Below are 12,608 nucleotides of genomic sequence, written 5' to 3'. Positions count from 1 at the left end.
TTTCTAGTTTCGGGCTGTGGTACACTCTTATGTCACCTGATTAGGTGATCCTAAACTTTTAACAGACAAGACGAATATGAATTGTGGGGGGGTTGGAAATTTACAAAAAACTAATGCACAATTCACTTAATATGTAAAAGAAGTTTTGTTTCTTTTTCACTGTGAGACAGTGACTACATTTGTTTGTAGGCTACTTTGCATAATTTTGGGCCAAAATGACCTATCTTTAACCAAAATTAGTTGAATTTAGGATTTTTTATTACCTTTCAACTTGATTTTAAGGTTCCCATTGAAGAAATTTTAAAAACTTTTCACTTAGAGGAAAGTTCTTCTCGTTAAGTGAATAAAAATGATTAATATAGTTAGTTCTTCTAAGTAGCAGTCACGTACCGTCGGTCAAACACTAACAAGTCGGGATTGGGTGAGATGTCAGGTACCATTTTAAAATTCGTAACGCCCCTATTTTTTATATACTAGGTTTTCGTCGAACGCTAGTAGATCACACTTTTTGTGAAACCTGCATTCCAAAAAAAACTGAACTTGAATTGTATTTTCTCTCGGATGAAGAAGAATGATAAATTATAAAGAAAAAGAGAAAAAAGTGTAACCGATTTTGAGAGACCGTGAGAGAGAAAACTAGAGAGAGAAATTACGTGGAGAGTAGTTTAGATAGTTTGAACACAAAGATATTTTAGGGAGAATGTAACCGATTTTGAGTTTTAAACTAATTATCGACACTAATACCCTTTTGTTTTGATTCGAATTACATAAACAGGGTTTATATCGGTCATCAGATGTGATTTATATCAAACTCTAAATAAAAATGATTGGTCAGACTTATACCTCATATAACTGACTTGGCTGTTTTAATATATAGGATAGCAAATTGGGTAGAAGTAACAAAATTCTAGGTCAGTTTGGTTTGGATGAAATACTAGTGGGTTTAAAAATCATATCCTCTTTACTTTTGAAAACAAACACACAGAAAAGAGAGATGGTGCAGCCGCTCCTTAATGAAGGTAGTCTAAATAAAGAAGAAAGGAAACAGAGATAGCATTTTTTAGAGAGCAAACGAGGCATCACTCTGATCTTAAAGGCGTCTAAGGCGAAAAGAGGTAGATTTTCTATCTCCTGTTTCTTTTGTAGGCTCTTTCAATTTATTCCATGATAGGTTTAATATTGCTAATCAAATAGTTTCAATCAAGAATGACTAAATGGTTTAGATATTAGTTTTATCTAGAATTTCATTAAACATCTATAGAAGACAGTATTTCGGTCTAATATAAATTAAATCTGGTATTGATACGTGATAAATTTGGATGTTTTTGTTATACGTTTAGAAATTTTTGTTTGTCTACTTTCTAACGGTTGAAACGGTGCATTAATTAGAGTTCCGAGTGAGAAGTTATGATAGTTTTCGTACAAGGTGTTAGAATAGTCTCCGTTGATCTACTTTAAAATTGAATCTGGTATTGATACGTAATGAATTTGGGTGTGATTCTTACATGTTTAGCAATTTCTGTTTGTCTACTTTCTAATAGTTCAAACGGTGCATTAATCGAATTTTCGAGTGAGGAGTTATGATAGTTTTCGTACAAAGTGTCAGAACAGTCTCAACTGTAATTCGGTCTAGTTTGAAATTGAATCTGGTATTGATAGGTGATGAATTTTGGTGTATTTCTTATATTTCTTGAAGGTCTATTCATCTACTTTCCAATTGTTCAAACGGTGTATTAATCAGACTTTCGGGTGAGGAGTTGTGATAGTTTTTTTGTAAGGTGTCCAGACAATCTCCAATGAACGAATTTATGTAGATAGTTCACATGGTTTCTAATCTTTAGGCAATGTATCTCTTCTTGTGGTGAGTCTCTATTTTTGTTAACTATTATTTTTATTGCTTGTTTGAGGTTGCTACCTCCGTGGAGATCTACTATCAGCATCTTCTCTTTTTGACTTGTCATGTTTCGTAGGTTTGGTATATTTAGTGAACTTGTTTGTAATTCAGTATAAGCGCCCATGTCTGTTTTATATAGGTCTGAGACACCAAGAACCTTGAAACCACAAATTTGTGTTGACTTACATGTCAAGTTTGGATATTATAAAGTTTATGTTAGTTAAAGCCATCATAGTTTATATCTACTGAAAAAAAAGGTAACATCGTTGTAATGCGAGGGTTAGTATTGGATTAGAATACAAGAACCTTGAAAACCTAATAATCAAGAGCATAAGTTATTAGTTTCTATAAGCGTAAGCTAAATCGCTTTGTATAATGTTTGTTGTCACGGTTGAATTTCAGAGAATGACAATAATTAATATGAATGCAATGCTTCCTTAATTGGATATATTGAGCTTGCCTACCCGGACCTTAGGTTTGTGAAAATCTACTACAATTTTAACTCAGCTATTTTATTTTGCAAGTATTGATTGTGCACTCATGGTAGGCGTTGCTCGTGGATCCAGTTTGAAGGTCTCAAATCTTCAATTTCAAGGCGGTTAGCTTGAAATTTGTGATTTGGGACGCTACAAAATGGTATCAGAGCTCTAGTTTTAGTGGTTCTAGAGTAATATTAATTGTGGATTTGATTGTCGACGTTAGACACGTCATTATTAGGAACGCTTTGATTATTGTCTTGCACAACTGGTGGAATCTAGCAGAATATGTGTTCTTGGAATTGCTTTCTTGTGAAAATCTCAAAGAAGTTTGCCTTTGTATTTTCTGAATCTAAATTGTGAGTACGAATTTTCCATATGAAGGATAATGCCAATTGATACGATGTATTTTTGTTTGTGATACGTTTTAGCAAATGTCTTATTTGGCCGCGATGTCAAACCTATGGTATGTGATTGTGATTATAGCAATCCATATGTTTATGGTGTACATGAGGGTAGTGAAACTCCGTACTTTTATGGGGCTTTGAGTTGTTTAAACATATGATGTCTTCTAGTGTATTAGTTGGTTATGAATCAACTTAAAAAATTTATTGAGTGAGAAAATGTTAACTAAATTAGAAGTTTACTCGACGTAAGGGTCGATAAACACATGGCTAATGTGTGGTAAGCTACGTAGTGGACCATTGAGTTAGATGTTAACTCAAAAACATTTATCAAAGTGAGGCTAAGCATGATTGGCTCAATGAGAAGGTCGATGTAAACACACGTTCGCCAATAAGGTGGGTTGCCTAGTGGACCATAGACTTAAGTCCTAATTAGGGATCTGATTGTTTAGTCATCATCTATTAGTGGTTGGATCGTCGTTAGAGTCGATGCAAACACAAGTCCGTCAACATGAAACTAGGCTACCTAGTGGACCACATAATTGACTTCTGGTATAAGAATGATTAACAACTAGTGGTTGGTTTGGCAAGAAAGTCGATGCAAACACGACTAGCTAATACGTAGTTAGGCTATTCAGTGGACTACAAAATTGGTTGTTATGGAATGATGATAAATCAGAACTAAGAATTGTTGACTCGACACATGGATCGATGCAAACACCAGTTTGTTAATGTGACATCAGACAATCTAGTGGACCATGATTTAGAATCTGACAATGGATTGAATTGAGACTGGTTGGCTCGACATGTAGGTCGATGCAAACACAAGTTTGTTGTCGTGATAGTGGACAACATAGTGGATCATGGTCTCGAGTTCTGTTAATGGATTGAACAAAAACTGGTTGGCTCGACATGTTGGTCGATGCAAACACAGGTTTGTCAATGTGATAGTGGACAACCTAGTGGACCATGGTTTTGAGTTCTAATGTGGATTGACAATCGTAATCCCATTATTAATTAGTGGTTGACTTGACATGGTGATCGACGCAAACACAAGTTTATTCTTGTGGACCACATACTTCTAGTTTGAGTAGTAATTTATTAATCAGAGGTTTACTCGTTTCCTGCTCATAAGATGCGATGACCGAGGGGTCGCATGGTTTACTAAAGAGGATTAAGTCAATGTAAACACGAATGGAAAGTGAAACTATCGAGAGGACCTCAAAATTAGTTGTAACACGTCGAAGGAGAAATCGAAATGTATGAATCTTTAGAATCGCATAATAGATCTGTTTAGAATACATTATGATGGAAGCTTTGATATCATATGAGTCTGCAATTGTCACCAAGAGATTGTACATCGCTTGTGACTCACTTGTATCAAGTCTGATCATGTGTGAATTATGATTTGTTTTAGCGAGCTTGTGAATGTTGTTGGATAAAACCTCTGAATACGGAGTATCTTATGTTGTGTTTTATTTCTTGTGTTTGTAGAACATATATGTTCTAGCATTTGTTAGTTAATTACACTTGATTGCATATCGTTCGTAGTTGTGGTATGTGCGATTTCGAGGACGAACCTCTTTTAAGGTAGAAGATTGTAACACCCTAATTATTTCGTAATAGTGGAAGTAACAAAACTATAGATCAGTTTGGTTTGGATGAAATACTAGTGGGTTTAAAAACCCTAATCCTCTTCACTTTTGAAAAGAAGCATATAAAAAAAAAGGTGCAACCGCCCCTTAGTGAAGGTAGTCTAAATAAAGGAGAAAGGATACAGAAATAGAGTTTTGTAGAGAACAAACGAGGCATCATTGTGATCTTAAAGGCATTGAGGCAAAAAAAGGTAGATTTCGTATCTCCTAATTCTTTTGTAGGCTTTTTCATTTATTTCATGATAGGTTTAGTATTGCTAATCAATAGTTTCTATCAAGAATGACTAAATGGTTTAGATATTAGTTTTATTTTGAATTTCATAAAACATTTACAGAGGACAATATTTCGATCTAGCATAAATTGAGTTTGGTATTGATAGGTAACGAATTTGGGTGTCTATGTTATACGTATGGAAATTTTTGTTTGTCAATTTTTTATTGGTTCAAACGGTGCATTAATCGGAGTTACGAGTGAGGAGTTATATATGATAGTTTTCGTACAAGGTGTCAGAATAGTCTCCACCTGTCTACTTTAAAATTGAATCTGGTATTGATAGGTAATGAATTTGCGTGTGTTCTTATATGTTTGGAAAGTTCTTCTTATCTACTTTCTAATGGTTCAACCGGTGCATTAATCGAATTTCCGAGTGAGGAGTTATGATAGTTTCGTGCGAGGTGTCAGAACAATCTCTACTGTATTTCAGTCTAGTGAAATTGAATCTGGTATTGATAGGTGATGAATATGGATGTGCTTCTTATATATCTCAAAGGTCTATTCATGTACTTTCCAATGCTTCAAACGTCATATTAATCAGAGTTTTGGTTGAGGAGTTAGTTTTTGTGTAAGGTGTCAAGACAATCTCCAATGAACGAATTTATGTAGATAATTCACATGGTTTCTGTTCTTTAGGCAATGTATCTCCTAGGTACATACCTTCTAATGACAAGTCTATTTGTGTTAACTATTATTGTTATTGCTTGTTTAAGGTTGCTATCTCCGTAATGATCTATTATGAGTATCATCTCTTTTTGACTTGTCATGTTTGGGTTATTTCCCATATGACACCCAACTTTGTGACCAGCTTCCTGCCTGACCCTTTACTTTAGCAATAATTCCTGTATGACCCCCTTTTTTCGTTATCTTTAATTGTTCGTTACTCTCTCTCCTCCATCTCATTTTCTCTCTCTGCCACATCATTTCAGCATGCCACCTCATCATCTTCCCTGGCGAAGGTCGCCGACCGGCCAATTTTCCGACCGGCGACCTCCAAATATTAAAAACAAAAACTTTTTAAAAATTTCTCTCTCTAAATTTATTTTATTTTAATTAATTCCTCCCCTCTCTCTCTAAATATCCACTACACATTTTGTCCATGGATTCAATATGTTGAAATGTCTCCAAAACATTTTGTCCATGAATCAAATGTCTTGAAATGTCCATAAAGGCATTTTGTCTATGAATCAAATGTCTTAAAATGTCCACAAAGACATTTTGTCTACAACCAAATGTCTAGAAATGTCTTAAAATATTTTGAAATGTCTACGAGACATTTTGTCCACGAATGTCCTTCTAAATCCCTATCCACAACCCCCCCCCCCTCCCCTATTATATAGATGGGTTAGTTTCAATTTGCCCCCAACTTGTGACCTATTAGAAAATTTAGTTCTCATATTTGTCCAACATTCGAATTCGACCCTCAAGCCTATGATTTTGTTAGTCAATTATAACCGTCAATAACTTCTTTTGTTACCCTTCATTTCAAAAGTATAGAGAGAGAAAACGTGTGATGGATTTGAAAAATCGTGAGAGAAAAATGTAGAGAGAGAAAATTAATAACATAAAACTATCGATTTAATCTTAGTCATATAATCCTAGATTAGAAGACAATAAATGGTCAGACTTATCCCTTAACTAACTTACTAACCTGTGGTAATATATAGGATTTCGGATGTTGGTTTTAGAAGGAATCGACTCAAGTGAGTAGACAAACGGGTTTTGGGGTTGGCATAGAAAACAAAAATCGAAGTGCCCATATAATTTCCAGGGCTGGTTGACGTAATGTGGCCTCATGGGCTCACATTCCCTCGTTTGAGGAGAGAACATCCTACTTCCAACGGTGGTGCTTCTAGCAAACTAGACATGATAGTGGGCTTGTTTCATCAATGATTGGATTAAGCTAGTGCTTAGCTCGTTGGGTAGCTCTATAGGCGGGTGTCATTATGGCTAAGACACCTCCTCTTGCTGGTTGTAGTCTTGTAGAGAGGCACTTTAGCCAAAACCGGTCGCGGAGAACCTCACTAGCTCGTATTAACTCCCTCCGCGCCAAGTGAGGATTGTGTTGGGGAAGAGTTGTTCCACTTCGTTTAAGTGGGTTGATCCTAAGCTAAGAAATTGGGGTTCCAACTAAGTTGAGAGAGTTGGGTAGTGATAAATGTATGTGTAAAATAAAAATATTTTTCAACGACCTACTATTTAATACTGGTTGTCTTAAATGAACCCGTTATAAGTTAAATTGTTGTATACCCACCCTTGGATATAATCCACCAAATATTTTTGTAGGAAAATAAAAGTGAGAGAGACAACAAATAAATTGTTGGAGGAGTTTATGTACCCATCAAATTTTCCTCTTTTTTTTGTTGGAATTTTTTTTCTCCATTCACTCAGAGCAACTTTATTGTGGGCTGGCTCGGATTTCCAAATTCAAATTTGAGAGTCCTTACGCACATGAATTTCAACCCAGGAGTCTTACGATTGGGAGTCCGAGCTGGGGGGCTTCCAACCCCTAAATATAACCGTTGGGAGCTCGGGCTCCCAATCCCCAAAAATAACCGTTGGGAGTTCCTAACAAGGCATTTGGGGTGGATCCCATTTGTTTAAAATCAATAATACTTTAAGAAGAAATTAAATCAATAATATTTTAAAATGCAATTTTTTTAATAGAATTTTATTGATTGAAACGCCAAATATATAAATTCTCCCAAAAGCATATAACTGAAATACATAACTTCCCCCAAAAGTATATAACTAAAATTCAAAATCATAATTTTTAGAACTAATAATTTCATGTTTGAAAATTAAAACACAAATTCCACACACATACACCACACATGCACATAATTTGGATTTGGGAGCTCTTATGAGGAGTCCGACATTAGAATTGAAAAAAATTAGAGACTCTCAAAATTGAGAACCCGAGTCCTATATTGGAGTTGCCGAACAACCTCTCATTATAGTGTGGGTCTTTCGTCCTCTGTGTAGAGGAAATTGTGCTCCTTGTATGAGTTTGGCTACTTGGTTGGTGGGGAGTGGGGACAATGTTAACACTACTACCAAACAAGTCTAATCTTTGATGTGCAACATTATGCATGCGTAATGTGGTCCATTGACCATAAAACTCAACAGCTTTGCTACCACTTTATTCTCTTTTCAACTCCTTCGTAGATTGAATAGTAGTTCTAGCTTTTGGAAATTATTAGATCTACTAATTGGATATGTAAGTGTTCTTGTAAACAGTAGCGTCGTTGAGAATTTAGAGGATCAATGCCAAAAAAATGGGAGTCATTTCTCCGATAACTTTGAAACGTAAATTTCTTTGCTAAATGTAAAGCATTTAGCAAAAGTCCAACATAAACTAAGTTAGAAATATTTTATTACTTCAGATGAATGTAAGTTGTGTATTTCTTTTGTTCCAAAAAATTTGTTTAAGCAAGAAGCACACACATCGAACTAAAGTTGTTCTGTGAAAAAAAATGAAACAATAAGTATTACATTTCACAAGTAGTCTTTTAAGTGTATAGACTAACCTAAAACTAGTTGATTATCTATAATTAATAGTTGTTACTATTAATAGTTCGGGATAATAATGAATTGAGAAAATAAATAAAATTGACAAGAGAGAGTATCAAACTTGTGAGTTCATGTGTTCTTATGCAAGATGTTTACCAACTACGCTACAGTTCTTTTGTTGAAGCATTTTACATTGTCTCGTTAGTAGACTTGATTCGAGATTTAGGAACACTTCAATCTTACTATTTAGTAGTGTGAGGGTGCGGTGCGGCCGCACCGTTCGCTCCCCCTCAAACACGCCTATGCTTGTAAAGGCACTTTTTTTTTTTGCTCAGGTTGGCCTTCATTCTTGTCACTCTTCGTGGGTTCAGACTGACCTAAGTCTTTGTTATTCAAGTCTAATAAGGATTAAGCTCAGTCTAATTGCGCACAGACTTGCCTATTCATGAGAACGCCAAAAAGAAAGGTAAAAAGAATGTAGCTTTGTAATTCTTTTACATTATAAATGCATCATCCTAATCGTCATATCTGACTCACATAATGTGTTTACCATACCACTATTTCGTGTGTTGTTTGTTTCCACCTACATTATTGGTTCTTATTGCAGACTACTTTATCAATTAAGTTCTAGGTCATGGACCATTACTTTCTCTAAATAATTGAAGAAATCTTTGGACATACACCCTACCACATCACTTGTTTCTTTCAATCTATTCATTAGAGGGTACGTATAGATTTAGGTCGGTGTTCATTCTGATCTTTCTTTCTTTTTTCTTTCTCAATGATTCTTTCGATCTACGTGGAAGTTATTTTGAAGTCGCAGTAGTTTTCAATAACTCAAATCACAAACTCATGTGACCAATCATATGCTATTAACCAATCATCAAACTACTCTCTACTGAATATGACACTTGTGTTCCATGGCAAGACAAAAAAAGAGTAATGGGGTGTAAGTTGATTACATTAGAACTAATATAATAATATTCTTACATTTTAATATTCCCCCGGTGAACTCAGTAGGGATTAATTTGGAGGGTGAACTCAACTACTAGTGAGTATTGAGGAAACAAAATCAAAATTCCTTTTAGTTCTATAATATATGTATTCTTTATTTTTTTGATAGGAACTTGAGGAGACAAATGAAAATTTTATTTCGTTTGAGTTTAATTACTTTTCGTGTCCATAGTTACTGTAAATTTAGCGATAAAGAAATTTTAATTTTGTGATAAACAATAGCATCCAATTATCAACCATAAGATTTCTTGAATGTTGAAGGAAATAAAGAAGCATTGACTCATTCATCTCCACCAATAGTTGAAGTACAAGCTCTGGTCAACAGACCAGAATTCCGCCGAAGGGAGACTCACTTCGCCGAAGTTTTGAGAGAGAGAGAGAGGTGGAATTTAGGTTTTTGTTGAGAAGAGGCCAGGGAAACTGGTTAGCAATTGATGACTAGTTACTTAGATCCTATAAATTTATAGTTTAATTGAATTAGAACTACAGGCCGAGCCAAGAATTAAGGTAGAGATAGGCTGAGATTTGAAATATAAATTATTTTTTGTATCTCAGAAGTGGAGGATAATTTTTTCTTTTCCAGCTTTAAAATATCTAACTATTTTTAATTGATTACGGATATATTCACACATATAAATTTTGTCATGTAAATAAGATATAATTTGTATTTAAAATCAAATTTGTGATAAAATTGGAACACATTATTGAATAACCAATCTTTGTCACAAATTCAAAAAAATAAACGAATCTTTTTCACACTATTCAATTACTCTACTATTGATTTTTATATCTAATTTGGTGCTTCTATTTACACAAGCTCGTGTTTGCTTTTACAAAAAATAATTAGGTTTATTAGTAATATGATAAATAGAAGTGTTAGAATCTGGATATCAGAAGATATATAACTTGATTAAAGAAATCGATGTTAAAAGTAAATAAAATATTTAATAAGAAATTGATGTAAAGATAATAAAATGTTTGATAAGTTGGAAAACAATTGGTGAAATAGTGTTAAAACTGATAGAAGGAGAAGCAGACTATTGACATCAAGAGATACTTAATGGCTTTGCCTCTGATTATAACTCAGATAACTCCTCTTTGTTCCTCAATAATACAAAGAGAGATTTCAAAATATAATTGGTACAACAAGCCATAAACTAACATACCAATTGTCCACATGGGATATGTTTATTGGCTAGATTACAACTCAAATAACTCCTCTTTGTTCGTCAATAATACAAAGAGAGATTTCAGATTATAATTGGTAGAACCACCTTTAACCTAAGGAAATGCTAGAATCACAAAAGATTTTGACAAAAAAGTTATCCAACTGATGTGGTGGTTGAGATATTCATCTCTCAATAGTTTAGATTTAGTCAAAATTTCAAATCACAACCGCTACATCAGTTGGGTAACTTCTTTTGTCAAAATCCTTTGTGATATTAACACTTTCCTAACCTAAAATACCGATTGTTTACATTTTTTCAAATATCAATTGTTTACATGGGATTTGCTTATTGGCTAAGTAATATTTAAATTATCCAAGATCCTAGGTACATATTTGTTATTGTGGACGGTCTTCATAAGAACATAAATATTTTGGCAATCAGTATTACTATTTATCGATTCATTGATTTACACAATATACCGACAATACAAGTTTAAGTTTCAAAAAAGAAAATACAAGTAAAAAAATTTCTCGGGTTGTCATGCCCGAGAGATCTCAGTGCAAAACCAGTCTGAAAGCTTATACAAAGTCACAAACTGTGTGGTCTGTGTGCTAGTAAGAGAGCGCAAATTGCCCGGTCTGTGTGCTAGCAAGAAAGCCCGGGTAATTCCAGTCCGGTAGAGATTTTAGAGGTATAGCCTTATTCACCAATTATTGCCTTGAGACGGGTTGACTCGTTGGGCTTCTGCTCTTTTCTTTACTTCTTGACATCTGTTAACGATTGACCATTTTATGTACCATCAGTTTTGTCCGGCCTAAGAAAAATTAAACAACGAAAAAGAAATTACAAGTATAAATATAAAAAAAACAACTACAAGTATACAAATCTCTCGGACTGTCATGTACGAGACGTCTCAGACCAATACCAGTCTGAAAGCTTATACAAAGTCACAACCTATGTGGTCCGTGCACTAGCAAGAGAGTCCAAATTGCTGGTCCTTGTGCTAGCAAAAAGAACGGATAAGTCCAGTCCGATGGTATAGATTTTAGGGTTTAAGTTTCACTAAACTAAATCAGTCCAACTTTACTTTTCTTCTTGAAATAGTCTTTCCGAACATTACTTTTCTTCTTAAGTCTTTTTGACAAATGTCTGCTGCCGATGGTATAGATTTTAGGGTTTAAGTTTCACTAGATTAGAGCATCTCCAATGGGGCACTCAATCTCTAACACTTAGAGTGTCACATATGACTTTTTGGAGTTTTTGTTAAAAAATCATCTCCAATGGGACACTTTGTTAGACACTTTATTATGAGGTGGACACATTTATTGTAGAGTGTCTAGAGAGAAAAACTCTAAAACTAGAGTGTCTCTTTGAGACTCTCTAAGGGGGAGGGGTAGTGGTTGTGGACATTGGAGGACATGATCGTGTCCCCCAATGTCTGTGTTATTGGTTGGGGACATTTAAAATGTCCCCGAATGTCTGTGTTATTGGTTAGGGACATTTAAAATGTCTCTGAGTGTCCGTGTTATTCGTTTGAGACATTTCAAATGTCCTGAAACGTCTGTGTTATTCGTTTTTGACACGAAGTTATTGACATTTCAAGACAAATTGGTTTTGTGGACAATTGGAGACATTTTAATGTAAATTTGGAGAGCTTTTAGAGAGCAAATGTCTCTCAAAATATGGAAGACACTTGTGGACTTCAGTAAGGAAGATTATAAAATAATTACTATTATTGTAATAGTTTAATATAGTAATATTGATATTATTATCAAATTACTATATTATACTATTATTATATTATTATAATATTATCTTATTATTATATTACTATATTATATTATAATATTATCTCATTATTATATTACTATTATTATATTATAATATTATCGTATTATTATATTACTATATTATATTATTATTATCTTTTTATTATATAACTATATTATTGTATTATTGTATCATATTATATTCTATTATTATTATTATTATATTATAGTAATGATGATATTATTATAATACTATTTTATTATATTACTATATTAATATTACTATTATTATTATTATATATAAAATAATAAATATTTACCAATTGTCCATCATTGTCAACAAATATCTACGGAAGTCCACGATAGTCGAAAAATATATTTTCGAAATAGTGGTACAAATATATTATTTCATATAATTAGACAATAATGATAATATTAAA

Source organism: Eschscholzia californica, unplaced genomic scaffold (assembly GCF_041429995.1).
Source record: "Eschscholzia californica isolate CP2 unplaced genomic scaffold, dmEscCali1.0.p SCAF_4, whole genome shotgun sequence".
In the NCBI taxonomy this organism is placed as follows: domain Eukaryota; kingdom Viridiplantae; phylum Streptophyta; class Magnoliopsida; order Ranunculales; family Papaveraceae; genus Eschscholzia; species Eschscholzia californica.
The sequence above is the reverse complement of the archived record's forward strand: the minus strand, read 5'-3'. Positions refer to the sequence as shown.